The sequence below is a fragment of the Hemicordylus capensis genome, chromosome 4 (genome assembly GCF_027244095.1).
Source record: "Hemicordylus capensis ecotype Gifberg chromosome 4, rHemCap1.1.pri, whole genome shotgun sequence".
NCBI lineage: Eukaryota > Metazoa > Chordata > Lepidosauria > Squamata > Cordylidae > Hemicordylus > Hemicordylus capensis.
Window position 1 is genome coordinate 191486410 of NC_069660.1, and position 19009 is coordinate 191505418.

A 19009-nucleotide genomic window follows, 5' to 3' on the forward strand; every position below is an offset into this window, starting at 1 on the left:
ACTGCCCATTTGGTTATGCCTCATGACTATCCTCTATAAAAGCCTTATGAGTAGCATAGAGGTTGGAACAAATACTCTTCAGATATTTGTAAGTTACACACTTTTCAATCACTTAATAGTGGGCTCATTGCAATAATTCTCTCCTCTTCCCTCACCAGTATTATCATCACAAGAATCAGTTCATATATTCCATTCCCCCTCCCTCTTAGTTACTGAATATAGGTTTGACTGATTTTAGCAGAATTAGCAAATTAGTGAATCTGAGCTTGGTTAATGCCTCAAAAAGGTGTCTGCTGTGTGAGCAAATTAAATGATATATTTGATTACCTCACTCTCCTTGTTAGGGTCCCAAGTAGCATGCAAAGTAATGCAAAGCAAAAATATTTTATATCTAATAATAATGCAAGAGATGAATGGAGCAGAAGACACACAGATTCAAAGGCTGTTTCCATCATACTGTGTTAGATTACTACCACACACATATAGCTGCAGGAAGATATCAATATTCAGGACGTGCAGACAACTAGTGTGCCACTGAAGCTCCTGGTCTGTCAAATTTCTCAAACATAGCCAAATGCAATATCCGTTCTATTAATAAAACTAATGTTTTGTAACACAGAAGTATATAGTGAGGCTCAGGAGCAACAGAGGATCCAGTGCCACTGCTTCTGTTCACATAACACACGGATATACAGTAAGAGAGACAAAACAATAACAACAACAGGATCTTAAAATAATTAAAAATAGCATTTTGTTGAACAAAGTAGTCTCAAGAGGCAATATTCAACCGCAGCAAACACCTTGGAGGACTGGCCAAGCCAGCAGGTGTGGAGAGCTAAGTTTTAAAAAGAGAGGAAAGGAAGCTTATCTGAGGGGAATGAGCAGACCATGCTAAAGAATTTGGGGAAATGGAACAGGGCACAGGGAGAAAGAAGAGTGGACACGGTGTTGTGGAAAAGGCACAAGACAAGCTTCCTAAACTAGGCTGGCTGGGATGGGGAGAGAAGAAAAGAATGCTGCTAATCTTCTGGGAGACCAAAAGCAGATGGTGGTGGGGAAGATTGCAGAAAAGTTGACCAAGAACAGGCCTGTGCAATATCAAAAATATAGTATCAGATTGGATCCAATCCTGTTTTATGGATATTGGTATCTTTAGACCTTTTAAAATATTATTATTGATAAAAATCCCCATGGAAGTCTATGGGGAATTTTTTTTAAGGTGTGAGTGTGTGGTTGGGGTAGGGGCTGGGCAGAGAGCTCTGAAATTTTGCACACACATAGTGAAGGATGGCAGGCCTCTGTGTATTTAATTTAAATTAAATATGCCCATCCATTGATTTTTAAAATATTTTTTAAAAAATTAATCTGGAAAACGTGCTCAAGTCTGAGAATTACAACATAAGTGATGTAATATCCCAGAATCTATCACTTGATGGTAAGCCTAAATCATTTTTTTAAATGCACGGGCAGATGTGCAGACAGAAGGTGGCAGATGGCAGATGGCAAATGGAGAGGGGGAAAAACGGTTTGAACTGCTGAAAGTTGCAGAGACCATTTTAAGTTCCCACCAACACTCTTTCTTCCGATTCTCTGATATTTTCCTGATAATTTTGTTTAATTTCAATCCGATATAGGCTTCCCTATATTGGACTGGTATTATTTCCAAATATATCTGATACTGTTTTAAATTGTTTTGTTTTCTTTAAATGGTGTAAACCACCGTCCTAGAGACTTTGGTACCATAATATAAAAATATGCTAAATAAATAAATATATGAAATAATAAATATTGTTCTGATATTGGATATATCTGCTGCACAGGCCTAGGCAAGAACAGATATGGTCAGGAAGAAACTTTTCCCAGAAGAGAAAGACCCTCAGTGAGAAGGAACTGATGTGAGGAGGCTAGGGAGGTACACTGAGGTTTAAGCAGAGGGCAAATTCTGCTCCCTGAGATGAATGTTAAGTCCCCAGTGGTAGGAGCAGCATGAGAAAATCTGAATGTAATGAATCCCTTATGGGCTCATTAAAGGAACCTGAAATGGAATAATAAAGTGGCTTGTGTTAGTCCTGTTCCTTGATTATAGTGTGTTTCTTCTATCAAAAGAAAGAAGGAAGCAATGAGGTTCAAGTCAGCTTTGGTAACGGTAACTTGATCAATGTCCTCAACCAAGCTGTTCATGGAAGTCACGTTTAGCATGACCCACAGATTTCGCCATTGGTACACAGTCATTTCAAGGCCACATAATGGCGCAGCGGGGATGTAACTTGCCTAGGGAGCAAGAGGTTGCTGGTTTGAATCCCCACTGGTATGTTTCCTGGATTATGGGAAACACCTATATTGGGCAGCAGCGATATACGTAGATGCTGAAAGGCATCATTTCATACTGCGTGGGAGGAGGCAATGGTAAAACCCTCCTGTATTCTACCAAGAAAACCACATGGCTCTGTGGTCGCCAGGAGTTGACACAATGGCATAGGAACATAGGAAGCTGCCATATAGTGAGTCAGACCAATGGTCCATCTAGCTCAGCATTGTCTTCACAGACTGGCAGCAGCTTCTCCAAGGTTGCAGACAGGAATCTCTCTCAGTCTTATCTTGGAGAAGCCAGAGAGGGAACTTGGAATCTTCTGCTCTTCCCAGAGTGGCTCCATCCCCTGAGGGGAATACAGTGCTCACACTTCTAGTCTCCCTTTCATATGCAACCGGGGCAGACCTTGCTTAGCTAAGGGGACAAGTCATGCTTGCTACCACAAGACCAGCTCTCCTCTCAAAAGCACAACTTTACCTTTTGCACAGTCATTTCAGATATGCAGTCTACTGGGTTTTAAGCAATATTCACAAGCAACTGATTATTTAAGTGCAAGGGATTCTGAGATTTGGACCGAGTATAAAAAGAAGAGGCTTATCTGGGAGAAAAGGAGGCAAGAAATCATTGCCCAAAGTGTTATGTACCATTTCTTTAACTACCTTTCAGCTACAAATGGAACGTCCAAGTGTGACACTCCAAGGCAACAACTGGCAGGAAGCCGAAAGCTTCAGAGAAATGAATATGGGCTGCGTATCTCTCTGGATGATTTATTGGTGCACAATGGTTGCACTAAATTAGAATCAAAGTACAATTTGTTAGGAGACATGTCTACAGCTTTGCAGCAAAGCTTTGCTTGTCCTTGTGAATACCCTTTGAAATAAAAGTCCTATTTCGGCACATACCATGCACAAATCAAGCTTATTTTTTCCTGATTAAAATTTGACTTTTTAAAGTGGTTCTGATTCATTAAGATATCGAAGCCATAGTTCTCATAGGAGCCTGTGAAGGAGAAGCCTCCAGTTGATTGTAGCAGATAATGGTTCTGACAGCTGCTACAGTCACTTGGAGAGAACCCCCACCTATCCTTTTCCTAGCACCACTTCTGCCACCCATCTTCTTTCCCCTTGGCAGAACTTGGCTTCTTGCAGCAGAAAGAAACAAAGAAATCACTGTCAGGCAGGCAGTGTTGAAAGGTGCTGCTAAGAGAGGGCTGGAAAGAGACTCTCCATGGGTGGCTCTAGCAGTTGTCAGAACCTATTGAGCCTCACTGATGAGTTCTTGTGTGAATTGCCACTAAGAGTACATTCACAGTCAGTGCACCAGCTCCGCATGAAGTTAACCCAGATGGTGTCCATAGGTTTAGAGACATCCTCGACAATGGGGTAGTTTTAAGCCCCTCAAACATATTGGTAGCTTTCAGAACATGTGCTCAGTCTCTGGCTAGAGTACCCAAACTTAGAAGCAGAAAGTGGGGGATATATCATCAGTAAATGGCACAGGCATACACATGAGCATTCTTCACACAGCCGGATTTACTGTGGGTTTACTGCAAGGCTTTACTGTTAACTCGGAGTTGTCCCAAAAAACTGAGGCAAAAACTGCCCCCCCCCATGGATATAAATCGGGCTACACTCTAAAGCACAGTGAAAACCCCTAAGTGTGTGTGAAGTGCTCTCCTATAGCTTGCAGGGATTTTGAAGGAAATCTGCCTGATATGCACACCTTCCATTCCGGAAGTGATACGAGCTAAAGGGCTTTTAAAAGCCCTGTGTGGAAAACGCCATGGTGATAGTGAACATCTTTTAAATGTTGAGATTTTTGATTGGTGGGCTTTGTACAGCTGTAGTCACATGTTACCAATCATGATCAATATATAGTTGGCACCAATGGGAGCAAGAGCTTGGGGCACCTATCTGGATCAGGATCCCATGGGGGCAGGTGACAGCCTGAGATGGCAAGTGAACCACATAGTGGTGAATGTGGGTACCCTGCCCTGCTCCCTGCCGCAGGCAATGCTTCATCTAACTGCTCCATCACCCCTCAACTCTGCTGCAATTGCCCACCTTGGCACCCCATTCAATCACTGGCTGCACCCTCTATTCTTTTGTCAACCTGCCTCACCATCCCAGATGCCTCCCCACTTTCCCCTCATTGCCAGCATGAGGCAACGTAGAGCATGACTCTGGCAGCACCACATGACCTGTCTTTGGGGCTGCTGCTGCACCATCACCAGTTCTGTCCCTCCCCTCCAGCACCAAACTTGTCCAGAGACCAAGCTGACAGGTTTGGTGCAGGAGAAAAAGACAGCAGGAGCAAGCTGGAGTTGCCACAGCAACACAGAGGAGAGGGTAGCCAGCTCTGCTTGTGGCAAAAAGCCAGCTCTGCATTTTGTGCAAAAAGCCAGCAGTGGTGATGCATTCCAGTAGCTGAGGCTGGCAGCAAGGGGGGAGAGTGGCAGCATTTGGACCAGTGAGGCAGAGGGTTGGGCCAATGAGGGGGAGGGGCAGAACTGGCACTGGCTTGGGGCAAGCAAGAGGGGCAGGGTGAACAGCAAGTGGTGAACAGCAATGAGCCAGTGATGACCATGGTGGAGGGGAAGGATTAAGACTTCCTCTCACCCCTGCTGTGGTCCTAAAGTGCATTACATATACCACATTTAACAAAAAAGGCATGCAAGAGCTAAACAACATGTGTCCAGTATAATATAAGCATGCACCCTCTCTATGAAGAGGCAGCTTCCATTCCTTTGAAAATATTATTAACTATCTGGGCCGGGCACAGAGCATCTGTGCTTCTAGTTCGCCCACCACCCGCCGCTGCCACTTCCTTCCCCTCCCCACCTGCCTGTCACCACTGCCATTTTCTTGCCTGCCTGCTGCCATTTTCTTCCTCTGCCTGCATGCCGCTGCCATTGCCGTTTTCTCCCCCCTGCCCACCATCTTTCCCGCCTCGCTCACAAGCCTCTCCCCCTGCTAGCAGCTCACAAATGAACTCGCGTGAGAGCTGCCATGCATGGGATTAGTGACTTAGAGAAAAATATATATAGGTGATGATACTCTGTGTCCAACCCCTTAAAGAAGAGCTTTGTCTAGAATTAGACTGGGATTGCTAGATTTTAGAAAAAGACCCACCATTCTATTAAGTTCTTTCTTGCTCCCTGAGAGTTCTTGCCACTGTTCTTAAATATGCAACATCATAGAAATATAGATAGGATAAGTGCTTGTGTTTGAAATAGGGGCACATCAAAGATTTTGACTAATGGTTGACATTCTAATGGCAAATTAAGGGTCAAACTAGCCATTATGTTAAAACCATAGTTTGGCTCTTGTGTGCTTTGTTGTTGATGCTGCTGCTGCTGTGGTTAAAAAGTACAAAATAAAAAGAAGGAGATTAATAAAGAGCAATCGCAATCGTAAACAGCATTTTGGACCAGTGAAGCAGAGGGCTGGGCCAGTAAGGGGGAAGGGGCCAAACTGGCATCGGCTTGGACTCTGGGTTTGGAATCTGTGTTCAGTTATCCAGGATTAAGGAAAGCAAGCTGAAAGCTGACAGCAAAAAGCCACAATCTTTTTCATGTTGCTTTGCTTGGTTGCAGTTACACTTTGGGAATCTTGCCAGAAAAATCCTCCTCAGTCTTAGAGCACTGTGTTGCTGCACACAGCCATGTTTAGAATATTTATTTGTTGCTTTTTCAAGAGAAATTGTAACTGGTATATAGCTCACACAATATACTTTGTATAAACAAGAACAGTAAATGTGAGACACACCATGCCTTACAATCAGGCATTGTTTAGAAAGATATACATTATTTTTCCTCCTGCTAGTGCGGAGAAGTACTAAAGATATACAATGCTATACTGGAGGTGGCTGTGAGAACCAAGTTAATAAGCAGTCACACACACTGGAAACAATTCAAGCATTAATATTTAGAATTCAGCCAGCCCATTTCCCTAAATACCTAACTCTGCTTCCATGTTGTAGCATATAACTGTTGGTATCTATGCTACGAGAAATGCTTGACTAACAAGCAGAAGGCTGCTAGTTTGAATCCCTGCTGGTACTATATTGGGCAGCTGTGATATAGGAAGATGCTGAAAGGCATAATCTTATACTGCATGAGAGAAGGCAATGGTAAACCCCTCCTGTATTCTACCAAAGAAAACCACAGGGCTCTGTGGGTGCCAGGAGTTGAAATCGACTTGATGGCACACTTTACCTTTTTATCTGTGCTACAGATTTGTATCAGTCTTATACCAATGCAACTGTCACAGCTTCTCCCAAAGAATTCTGGGAATTGGTATTTAGTGGTAATTATTTTCTAGAAATTCCTAGTCCTTCTCACAAAAGTACAGTTCCCAGGAACTGTAGCCCTGTGAAAAGGACTAGGAATCTCTATACACAACACCCTCATTAAACATCAATTCCCAGGACTCTTTGGGAGATGTGGCAGCAGTTACATTGGTATAGAAGTGATACAAATGTGTAGTATAGATACCATCTTTAGTTTGTAGAGTAGAGACACCCTATGGCTTTTTGTTGCTTATCATATACCATATAAGAGTGCACTATTGTTTCATACACCTTACTTTTTCAATTGTATTGTCAAATGTCTATCACATAATACCTACTCATTTTCTTCCACTTAAGCAATCAACTCTGCAATTTGTTTTTATCTTCTATCCTTATTGGTCTTTCTCCCTATGATCATGCAACCTAGAAATTTAAATTCATACACTTTCAGAAATGGTCCATTATCCATATTGAAGGTGTTCCCTCCTGCCTTGTCATTCCTACAAATCATATAATCTGTCTTGTCCGTATTGATCCTTAATCCATTCTCTTCTAATAACAACTTCCACCTGCACAGAAGCTCCTGCAATTTCCATTTCTCTCCACTGTCATTGGTAAATATCACACTTTGTGATGCATTTGTTTGGATTCATGAGGTTAGAACATTCATCACTATGATGAACAGATGTAGACTTAGCACTGGTCCCTTTATGGACTCTTACTCGATTTGAGAACATCCTGGGTATAGAATACTAATGAACTCTTACAATGCATATTCTGGCACAATATGTGGTTCTTGCAGTAATTTCTATCCTATTGTGGAGGGTGGTGGGAATCAAATGAAATTCCTCAGTCTTATTAATGAACACCATTTAAAGCGCCCCCCAGCCTATTTATTATTTATTTATTAGATTTATATACTGCCCTTCCAAAATCGCTCAGGAGCCTATAGTCCTCTTTCAGTATTCAGAGGAATTCATTATTACAAGATGTGGCAATTGTGGCCACGGCCTTAGGCAGTGTTTAAAAAGAGACACATTCAAAGATATTCAAGTTGATCAATGGCTGTAAGTCATAATGGCAGAGAGTGAATTGCCACCTGCAAGGGCAAATGCCTATAAATGCCAGGCACTGGGGAGAGCAACAATGGCAGCCATTATCTTAGTGCCCTGCTTGTGAGCTTCCCAGAGAAATCTGGATCACCAGTGTTAGAAACCGAGCGCTGGGCTAGATTGACATTGATGGCTTCAGCAAGGCAATTGTTATGTTTTTAGCCTAAGATGACGTCGGTTTTAGTCACAGAAAGATAGCTTTGCTGTGGAGGAAAAGCTGTTCTACTGCGCTCCCCGCGCCCCAATATATGTGTGCCCTGTGAAAAACCCCAAGCATTTTGAACCAGGGACTCTGGCAGCAGGAAGTAGGTGCCCTACTCCTTGTGCCATTGCAGCAGCTCCAGGCTGGGCTAGTTATTGGCCTGCTCTCTCTCTTGACCTGCATTGCACCATCATCTGTATAACAGCCAGAACCAGTGTTGCAGCTTTACAGCCCAGGTGACCTGAAGAACCAAGAGGAGCCTGGCTGGCTTCATAGCACCAGCTTCGGTTCCTCACAGTCTGAGCAACATCACTCACCTTGCCTTGAGGGATGTGCACAGAATAGATTTGCATTTTGAGCTCAAAACAAAATGCAAATGGCCAGAATGTTTCATAGAAACAGTGGCCGAACCGGTTGTTTGATGAAACAAAACTCAAAATGTTTCAAGTGTTTTGGCTGTAGAGAACAATGGGGAAACTTTAAGCAACTCATTGTTAGGAACATAGGAAACTGTCATATACTGAGTCAGACCATTGGTCTATCTAGCTCAGTATTATCTTCACAGACTGGCAGCAGCTTCTCCAAGGTTGCAGGCAGGAATCTCTCTCAGCCCTGTCTTGGAGAAGCCAGGGAGGGAACTTGAAACCTTCTGCTCTTCCCAGAGCGGCTTCAACCACTGAAGTGGCTTCCCAGAGCGGCTTCATCCCCTTGCAGTGCTCACACATGAAGTCTCCCATTCATATGCAACCAGGGCAGACCCTGCTTAACTATGGGGACAGGTCATGCTTGCTACCACAAGACCAGCTCTCCTCTACTCATGTTCCCCATGGGTAGCTCCTAGGGACACCAAAGTGGGTGGGTGGTAGGGCATGTTGGGTGCTACCTACCACCCAACCCACAAAAGAAATGGGCAAGTGGGTGATTCTTAACAAATTTTTAACCTTTCCCCCAAACCCCCATAGGATCTTATGGGATGTTTGGGGAAAGTTTAAAAATTAGTTTAAAATCATCCGCTTGCCCATAACTTTTGTGGGTAAGTAGCACCCATCATGCCCTACCACCCAACCCACTTTGGTGTCCCTAAGAGCTACCCATGGGGAACAATGGGGTGCTTAGAGTTTCCCCATTGCTCCCTATGGCTGGAACAAACTTAACTCACAGAATATATGACACACACAAGTTTTGCATTGCAATTTGCAATGTATTTTGCAAATCTGCCTTGAAAAATACTGCAGAAGCACCCAGTAAAAGGAAATCTGTTCCTCCCAACACAGAACATATATTTCAAACACAGTCCAAAAATGAGCAAAAAAGAATCACTGACCCTGATTCCATTGCCAGCAATGGTGCCTGTGCTGCAGTAACATCATTGGTACAAGTTGCTCTCTCAGACTCAATTATGACTCCTTACTTTCCTAGCATTGCAACAGTTCCCACAGTAGCATCCTTAGCAGCAAGCATAGCCATAATGAAGGTCAACTTGTGCAACATCAGCCACATATTGACTGAGTATACCTTGCAATGCAGATTGCAGAGCAGACTGGAACAGTGAATGAAACATAAGTTAGTTTCAAGGCCAGACATGCAGCTCATCACAGCAATCACTAAGAAATATTACACGCACACACAAACACAGCTGCCACTGTCCATTATTTTGTGCCACATCACGATCTCACAAATGAACCAAACCGCAACTCAAGGAAGGCAGGTACCCCAGTTCTGTCTTTGTCAATCTGAGATCCAGCAAAACCAGATAGTTATTGCAGCAATAGGACAGCATATTATGCTCATTATTCAGTGCTGGCAAAAGAAAACCACAAAATCAATCCTGCCTTCCTCTTTTCCTGATGAATCTTCTTCAAGAGAACAAATACAAAATAAAGGGCTTTCTCAGCCTCCTAATCCCTTTGAATACATTTTGAAACTCCCTCCTTTTGTGTTCCCCCTCCCCCCCCGCCAATGGGGGCACAGTTGCCCGTTAAAACACTTGATTTGTATGATAACAAGCCATCTAAGAAGCAAGGAGATGGCAAGCCAATTAGAAGCCATTGCCAGAAAACCAAACAGCAAGGGGGAAAACAACCCTCCAAAATGGCACTCAGAATGTTGAAACGTTTTGATCAAAATGGGGTTGTTTTGTTCCAAGCTCGAAACAGGCCCCTTATTTAAAAGGCATTTCGTTTTGAACTTGAAACACTTGAAATAGCCCATTTTGAGCCGAAATGTTTTGACATTGAAATGTTTTGCACTTCTCTATTTGCCATGCATGCACAAACCAGTACATGACCAATCTTCAACCATCTCGTCTGCATCTGGCCCTTCTGATCTTTGTCTACCTGATTCAGCCATCAATCTCAGCTTGTCTTGATAATGCCTGCTGTTTCTGGCCCCATTGATCCTCATATGCCTGCTCCACAAACAATGCACCCCCCTCACCGCTGTTACCTGCATCAAAGTCAGTTAATTCTGGCTCCAGAGAGGGAGAATACATTAACAATGGTAAGCTCCCCCACTTGGTTCAAAGTGGTTCGATTTTTTTCTTTTCTCCCCACAAACCAAGATAAATCAGATAATTTTCAAGCCAGTTCAAAGCTCAAAAATTATTTCCAAACACCCTCCTTGCCAGTCCCTATTCTTTATACATTTCCTTCCTACACTTTATTTACTGAGTGAAAAGCAGAAGCAGAGACAACTTACAATAAGGAGCAGCGGTGGTAGCTTCTCTGGCTAATGTACAAAAATGAAGCACCAAACCTTTTGGGAAAGGTGAGGTGGTTCTTGGGACTAATAGTCTTCCCAAGGGAATTGCCAGAGAAGCTGCCAGTGCTCCCACTCTCCACCTAATAAGTAAGTAAAGAATAAGGAGGGAATATGCATTGGGGGTGAACATCTTACTATTCCTCCCCAAAGGCTGAAAGGGTTGTTGCCCTCAGTATTACATGAAACTGTGCTATCCAAAGGGCTCAGGCTGAGGGGTCAATTTCCCACTCGGAGGGGACGAGGCATTGTTTCCATTGACTATACCATTCTGTTCTCGCCTCCAATATACTGCAGTAAATGTATTTTTTGAGAAATAGCAACACAAAAATATAAGGTGGGGAAACCAACAATATGACATAGGTTGGAGAAAATTATGTTCCTTGGTGTCTTTTCTGTTTCAGGCATTACCCATGAGGTGTCTACAGCCACTTCTTCTTACACAGTAATGGATCAGCAATTATAAAAAGGAAGAACTACATTTTCACAGAAATGTGAGGAATTGCTGTTTGAATGCTGAGAAAATGCTCTCTCCTCACAGTGTAAGTGATATATTGAGAGATGTGTTGACAATGGCATCCTTGGCAACAAACAGCATTTGTTGCTCCCTCCCCTCTCCAGTGCTTAATTTTGAGGGGTGCGGATATCAGGGCTGAAGTTAGCCTACAAACACTACCCTCTGCTCCTTCGCCTAATTATTGATATGTGGGCATGCTCCACATTTACTCAGTGGTGAGGGAAATGCATGATGCATCTGCTGAGGGTCACTCATCCATTCTTACTTCAGATGTTCCTGGCTCAAGCCTGTCCATTCAAAGCAGATGCCCGGTCTAAGCAATGATGAGTCCTAACTCCCCTCCCCAATATCAATCAATTAATCAATCATCTTTATTATGATCATAGACCAACATAAAATACAGGGGGTGATTACATGTTGCAAAATATAATGCATAATGATACATTAAAAGGCATATGAACACATTAACAAGTGACCAGAGCTTCAAAATTCTCCATGACTTTGCTTCCCCTTAACTCTCTGCCTGTGATCTTTGCTCATCCAGCTCCACCACTCTCTGGTGTCCTGCTCCTAAAAATGACTGCACCCTTTCTCTCTTGCAGTCTCTTGTACACAGAATGCTCTGTGATGCCATCTTTCTTATTTTCTTCAAAATGCACCTTCTCCACAAATCCTTTACCCCATAATACTGGTTCTCAAACAATACTGTAATTGAGCCTAAGTATACGTACTTGAAATAATTGCATATTCTTCCCCAGTTTACTCCTAACTCTACTTCCCTTCATCTGAGCCCTTTCTCATGATCCATAAGAAGGGCTTGAAGGGGCAAGGGGAGAAAACCTCAAAAAGCTTACCTCCCCCACAGATGATTCTCTCCCTGTTGCTAGGCAGGCAGATCACTCACCCAGATAATTGCCAGCTTCTGTCCGCAGCTGGGAGGTTTGGGGACCAGGAGGCCTACAGAACTCCCATAATGCACTGCACGAGTGTGCGGTACATTATGGGGAGTTTTGAGGCACTAGGTGGGAGACTGCTGGTGTGTGGGTGCTGCGCAGCACTGACACATCAACACCCGTGCGGCACTGACACACTATCAGTTAGAATGGGCTAATGGTGCATTTGCGCCTTTAACCCTGGCTAACAGCTGGGGCTCCCTTGCAGGTTTGCCGCCGTGCCACCACCAGTAGCCGCACGGCTCCCAATGGTTCTCACACACAGGCAAAACTGGGATGGTCTTTCCTAGCCAGATTTTGTGCGTATGGATGTTTGTATGTTTTAACCCTCTGTTATGAGCTGCCCAGGGTACAATTTGTTATGTGGAGGCTAACAAATAAAGTTTGTTGTTGTTTTTTGTTATTATTATTGTTTACACAGTCAGACAGGTGTTATTGACTGGTTTGTTTTATCCAGACATCAAGTCCTTCCCAAGGACATGGGATGGCTGAATATTATTGTCAATGCTGTTGCTGTTGTTATAGATACCATCGCAGAATATAGGCTTTTCCCAGTAAAGCTGCTTTTTGTAATTGGCTGATGGTGATTTCTGTGCCCCCTATGGTGTTGAGGTGCTCTTCAAGGTCTTTTGGAACTGCATCCAGGGCGCCAATTACCACTGGGATTATTTGGGTCTTTTTCTGCCACAGCCTTTCAATTTCAATTTGTAGATCTTTGTATTTTTTGATTTTTTCTATTTCTTTTTTTTCTATTCTGCAATCCCCTGGTATTGCTATGTTGATTATTTTAACTTATTTTTCTTTCTTCTTGACTACAGTTATATCTGGTGTATTGTGTGGCAGATGTTTGTCTGTTTGTAGTTAGAAGTCCCATAATATTTTTGCATCTTCATTTTCTACAGCTTTTTCAATTTTATGGTCCCACCAATTTTTGGCTACAGGTAGCTTGTATTTTTTGCACCTGAGAACACCATCACTGTCTCCCTTCTTTCTGTTTTTAGATAGGAATCTCTCTGTTTTTAGATAGGAAGCTGTCTCCTTTGTGGAGAAGGCAAAATGTGGCATAATGATGATGTTGATGATAAATTTCATCATTATCTCTAATCCCTTAATTATGTTGTGAAAACAAAGCATGGTGACATCCATGTTTAACTCAGTCTGATGAAGGGTCCAACACAACCCAATTTCCTCAGCCACTTCACCTAAGAACATGAGAGAGGATTCCCTAGGGGACAAAATGGAACCTTGTAATTCCTTCTCCTGTGCCAGTGCTCCACTGTATGTGCACAGTATTCATATAGTCTGATGTATCCAACTATTCCCATCATGCATTCCAGCAGGCTCTGGATTGGAAGGAAGCTCTGAGCACAACTGACTTGTGGACCAGAGCCACAAGCAACTTTTCATGCAGAAAAAGAGGGTCTGCTGGGTTGTACCAAGGGAACAACAATGGGCCTCCCATTCTAAAGAGTGATTTTATGTTTGGTGTATCAATACTATGCACACCTGGAGGAGAGCTGTAGAGGAGGAGGAGTTCCATTTTGCCCTCTTGGGAATCCTCTCCCAGGATGAAGACGCAGATCTGTAGGTGTGGAAGAAATGGATCATGCTATGATAGCCATCTCTAACATCAGGCAGGGTGAGGTGAGGTGAGATGGCCTGCCTCAGGTAACAGGTTTGGGGATCCCATCAAAGAGGTTAAGTAAGAGCTTAACACTTAGGTTATTACTATATTTTTAGCACTTGGATTTTCTCAGCAGCAAACTGTCTCATCTCTGTGATTTTTGAAACTCATTGTGGCTGGGAAGCTCAAACACAATCCATGAGCCTCAGTTTGACAAGGACCTTACTTCATGGATGATTGAGGGGGAAATGGGATGCCACATGCATTCATCACCTGGGAACCAAAGGAGGCATCTGGGAGGCAACTATTTCTGGCAAGGGATGATAGTCTTGATGAACAGTGAGTCAAAATGGCAGCAGTTCTGACCCATTCACAATTATTGAGGAATTTAGAGACCCATAGATATGCTCTTCCAATGTCTCCTCACAATTTTTGTTTGTGTTCAGTTAGTGTAGTAGTTATGTGAATACTGCTGTCTTTGATATACCAAACTGAAAGCTGGTACCTTTGCAACAAAACTTTTCCCACTGTGCGGGGAAAAGTATCTCCTTAAAAACTTTGTATCAAAATCATTATTTTTGTTTACTTTGAATCAGAATTCTTTATAAGAGCTCCAAATGGCAGGGGAACAAATTCACCCCAAAGTGGAGAAATAGTAAGGTTTCTTTTCTAGCGTATATGTTAAGATTTTGAGTTTCATCTTTTTATTTATGCCTTTGACTAGAAACGGTGCTCTCTGAATTGAGAACTGCTGGATTTGATTTTTGAAATGCTCCACTCTTCATGTATAGCTTGAATATAGCAGGTGTTTGCCAGTACTGTGCTGAAGTTTTCTTTATATCCCTTTCCAAACTACCTCAATGCTGACAGCTCCTAGTGCATAGTTATTGGTATTGCTTAGGTATTGCTTTGAACAGCACCATACTGTTGCCAAATGCTAGTTGTTGCACTCACAGGCTTGACTCTATTAAAGTTATAGATTGGCCCAGAGATTGAACCAAACCAGACATAACATGGGAGATCCATGATAAGGACTTCCTATTGTGTATCAGGGTTTTTGTTTTTGATTTTTAGTCATTCCTACCTGTGTCATCGCCATCACCTCCCCCCCACCTGTAGATCAAATTAGATTAGACAATCAGAGGGAGGAGGGTTAACCCCTCCTCCTCCAGAACTACTTCCTTGATCTTTGAAGATGCTGATGCTAATTGTTCTTTTAAAAAACACAGGATGCTGACTACAGTTATCTCACAAATTGACAAGGTCCTCATGCTGTGCTAATTTTGTCTCCCTCTCCTGAAATGAACACAGCAGATTACTGGTAAAAGCAAAGAAGAAAGGGTATTTGTACCTTTCATACAAATGTAGAAGAATGAATTTTTGGCAGCTACAGCTTTTCTTTTTGAAAATTCACTCTTCTGCATGGTTAATGATGGTTAGTGATGTCTGTGAAATTCTACAAGTTTGATCTTGGAAAACAGTTTTAGGATCTCAGAAAGGCTCACCTCACAAGAGAGATGACCCCTTCCTGGTCCCAACACCCTCCTCCACTTGGAGAAGTTTACCTGCATCACCCTCACCACATACATTATGCATGTATGTTTAACTCAGGAACGCATTCAAGTAAGTGCATCATCTGAGCAGACATACTTGGTTGTTTTCTTCCCCATACAAGAGCCATTGGGGGCAGGAACATAATCCAGATAAGGAACCTAGCTTGGAAGGCATTAATCTTTGCCCCTGCTCTATTGCTGGTCTGGGTGGGTCCATCTCTGCAGTTGCTATTTGCCCCACAAGGAAAGCTTTTGAGCTTTTAGAATCCTTCCTGACTATCTAGACTTTGCATGATCTATACCTAATCAGGACAGGTTCCATTATTAGTCATGGGTGATCAATTTCCTGCTAGCCTCAGAACTGCTTGAATGTTCTGTGCTTTCTTCCCTGCAAAATCAGGGGAGAACTTGGCTAATTTTCTGAGCAATTCTGAGGCTCAGGCAGTTGCCCTCCTTCCCTCCAAAACACCCCTCTGCTGCTGGCCCTGCTCACCCTGGGGGACTGATGAGACAATGGTGGAGGAGAAGGGAGGTGGACTGTTGGGAAACGTGCTTCGAGGGAAGGAGTATAACTTCTTGAGCCTCAGAATTGCTCATAGACAAAATTATAGGTTCACTTACCAGGGAACCATGACTGCTGCAGCTCATTGTTGAGCATACACTGGGGTTTCCACCATGTAATTGTGAAATGGAACCAAATGAAAGCAAGAGCAGAAAGAACATGAATGAAGAGGCCCAATTAAGAGTCTTCCATGAGGAACAGTTTAAGTCAAAGCAGAATATTAGGATAGCACCCTTTAGTATCAGGGGTGAACTTCTATCCCTTCTGGAAAAACTTGTTAATGCTTATATTCATTTATGTATTCCACTTTGCTATTCATAGTCCCCTAAAGTGGCTTAAAACAATAATAAAATACAGCCAAAGAGTACCAACAATTTAAAAAGAGCAAAATATTAAATGTGACACAATAAAACAACTGATCAATACTGAATAAAACTGGAACTAGAAGTAGACCCATGAAGTCATGAAACCTCCTATTTCTGAAAGGCCTTGTGGAATAGGAAAGATGTAACTTGTTTCTTACGGAGCGAGTCCAGTGGATATCATGAAAGGGACTGTTCCAAAGGGATTATGTCATAATTGCAAATAAGGTAGCCAGCATTTTTACTGGCCCTGCTGTTGTGCCTGTACGTACAGAAATATGTACATACAGCCTGGCATACAGAAATTTACTAGTTATAAATCATGAAACTAAGTGGGAAAACTTGTGGGGGTTTGTTTGTTGGGTTTTCTTTCCATATCAAGCTATTTTTAAAGCCACAGGAACAGTTTGTAACAAGTAATTGTATTTGCAATTCTGGACTAGATGTAAACTCAGTTAATTTTTGCATTCTCTCTTGGGTTGAACAGCTGGTTCAGACTAACCCTGAAATGGATGACAGGAGTATATTTCAGTGTCACAATCAATTTGTTTTACAGCATATGTGCATTTCTTTCTCATTGGTTGACTTCTCTTGCATTTTCAGCACTGGAGATCCCAGGTCTCATTTCAAGATGCTTGAGAAACTTGGCAAGTAAACAGCTGGCACAAAGTCCCCATGCCACCTCCCTATTTGAACACTACAATCCTGTACTATCAGCCAAATCTCACCATCAGCATGCATTCTGCTGGCCTCCTGGGATTGTAATATCCGCAGTTACTCTTGCAGTAGTCTCCAAAGTAGCTTGTAATGAGAGACAATACAGGACTAAACTTGCCAACAAACAAGGAAAAGGGAAATAGTTTTTGAAAATTATTATTACAGTAAAAGGCAACAGTGTTTCCACTGAGAGATACGGTAGCTCATGCATATATATTCAGGTGACAAATCATTGAACTGAGTCCCATCATGCAGTTTCTGAAGTACCTATTTACCTTCACTGCCCCAATTTGCAGGCTCTGTTAAGTCAAGAAAGACAGGAGAGCAAAACACTTGGAAAAGTAATGAAGACTGTTGGCAGAGCTATGGGGCAGTGACAGCTGTGGGGTTTGCTCTCATATGGACATCCTCTACCACACACTAGAACCCAACTGCAGACAGCCCAAGGCACCTGCCAAAGTCAGCCACAGGAGAAAAGAGAAAGCTGTGTCCAGCACTGTCTGCTGGACTCTGCCACTGGTCCATGCTATGCTCTGCCAGATACCAGAGTTGCTTGGCTATTTAAAAAAATAAAATTTGTGAGTGGGTGGGGAGCAGTGTTCCCTCTAAGGTGTGTGTGTGCGCACACATGCATGCACTCACAAGTTTTTTCATGCACTCATTTAATTTTAGATCCCACTCAGGTTGAATCAGGAAGGCCCCACTCTGAATGCACATGTGCACACACTGCCTTGATACTGTCGCCCAGAACAAAACTCATTCCACACACAGATGAAAAAAATTAGAGAAAACACTGATGGAGAAAAAGGAAAATTAGCTTGGCCATTGGCTTGCAGAGAAGAAACAGAAAGCCAATTAAGAAGAACCATAATGACATACCACATTAAAGAACCACAGAAGTATTTTGTATCACAGGCCTGCACAACATGTGATGCACCAACATGGACATAGTCAAGTGTAGAATGGGTGCATTACACCTCCAGGCCTCAATGAAGACAGGACACACTTGGAGTAAATTAGGGCCACTTTAGTAATGTACAGTGGATAACAAACTTGCAATGAGGTCCCTAACTAAGCAGAGTGCGGGTACTCCTCCCGTGTGGTGGCCACCTCCTAGTGAAGGCCATTCCACACCAGGGCGAAGGACCGGGTACTGATTCAGTCAGGCACCATGTCCTGACCTCCTCTCACCATGAGACTTCACCTCGCCGAAGAGGGAGTGGCCCGACCCACACCAAACCCAAGCCACCAAAGCTCTGGGCTGGTGAGTCACCCCCCTGAGTGGGGACCCTTCTCAGCCCTCCGGGCTGCTGAAACCCTGAAGGGCTGTTCCTTGACCCACTCCACCCCAAATGGCCCTCCAGCCAAACAAATTAAAGAAAGGGGGAGATACAGGCTTCAAGACACTTATGAGAAACATGCACACTATGTACTAGTCATCAAGCCCTATTTTTGGGCATTGTGGCTGGCTGTGTGGAATTCTGCAGCTCTGATGCACCAGGGGCTTGCTAAACCTCCTTTTTTTTACTGCCTGTCTGGGATTGTCAAGTACTTGGTAGGTCACAGTATATGGTGGTGCGCTTTGTTTAGCCTTGCAGGACTGAAGTTGTGCAGGCCTGGTTATCTGTGTAACCATTTAGATTTGTGAACTTCCTCTTCTATGAAAGTTGCATTAAAATTAAATATGTGCTCATGCTGGTAAAATCTTTTGCTTGACATTTAGAAGAAATGCTACTTTCTTACAGCAAGCAATAGCAGCTCTACCTAGACATACAGCTCATTTTCTCCATAATTTTTGGCCACTTTAGAAAAACCAATGAGATCTTCAAGTATCAAAAAAAAAAATCTCTTTCCCATGGTATGTTCAAATGACATCTAGAAAACTATTAATATTTATGAAGATGAACAAGTGGTAAGATAAATAATGAAAATAGCATTTTTGTTGTATTGCACAGCAATCTCAGTCTTAAAAGCCAGTTCCTCTAAAAAAGGGCAACCATGTGACAAGAATTCTGACATTTCTTATATATAATTAATAGCAACATTGGA

The 19009-nt window shown here is 42.8% G+C and overlaps 1 protein-coding gene across 7 annotated transcripts in view; it reads right to left on the bottom strand.

The window, feature by feature from the left end:
- Positions 1 to 19009, bottom strand: part of CDH18 (cadherin 18) — an 896981-nt gene that overhangs the window by 579752 nt on the left and 298220 nt on the right. The gene's annotated exons all lie outside the window — the stretch shown is intronic.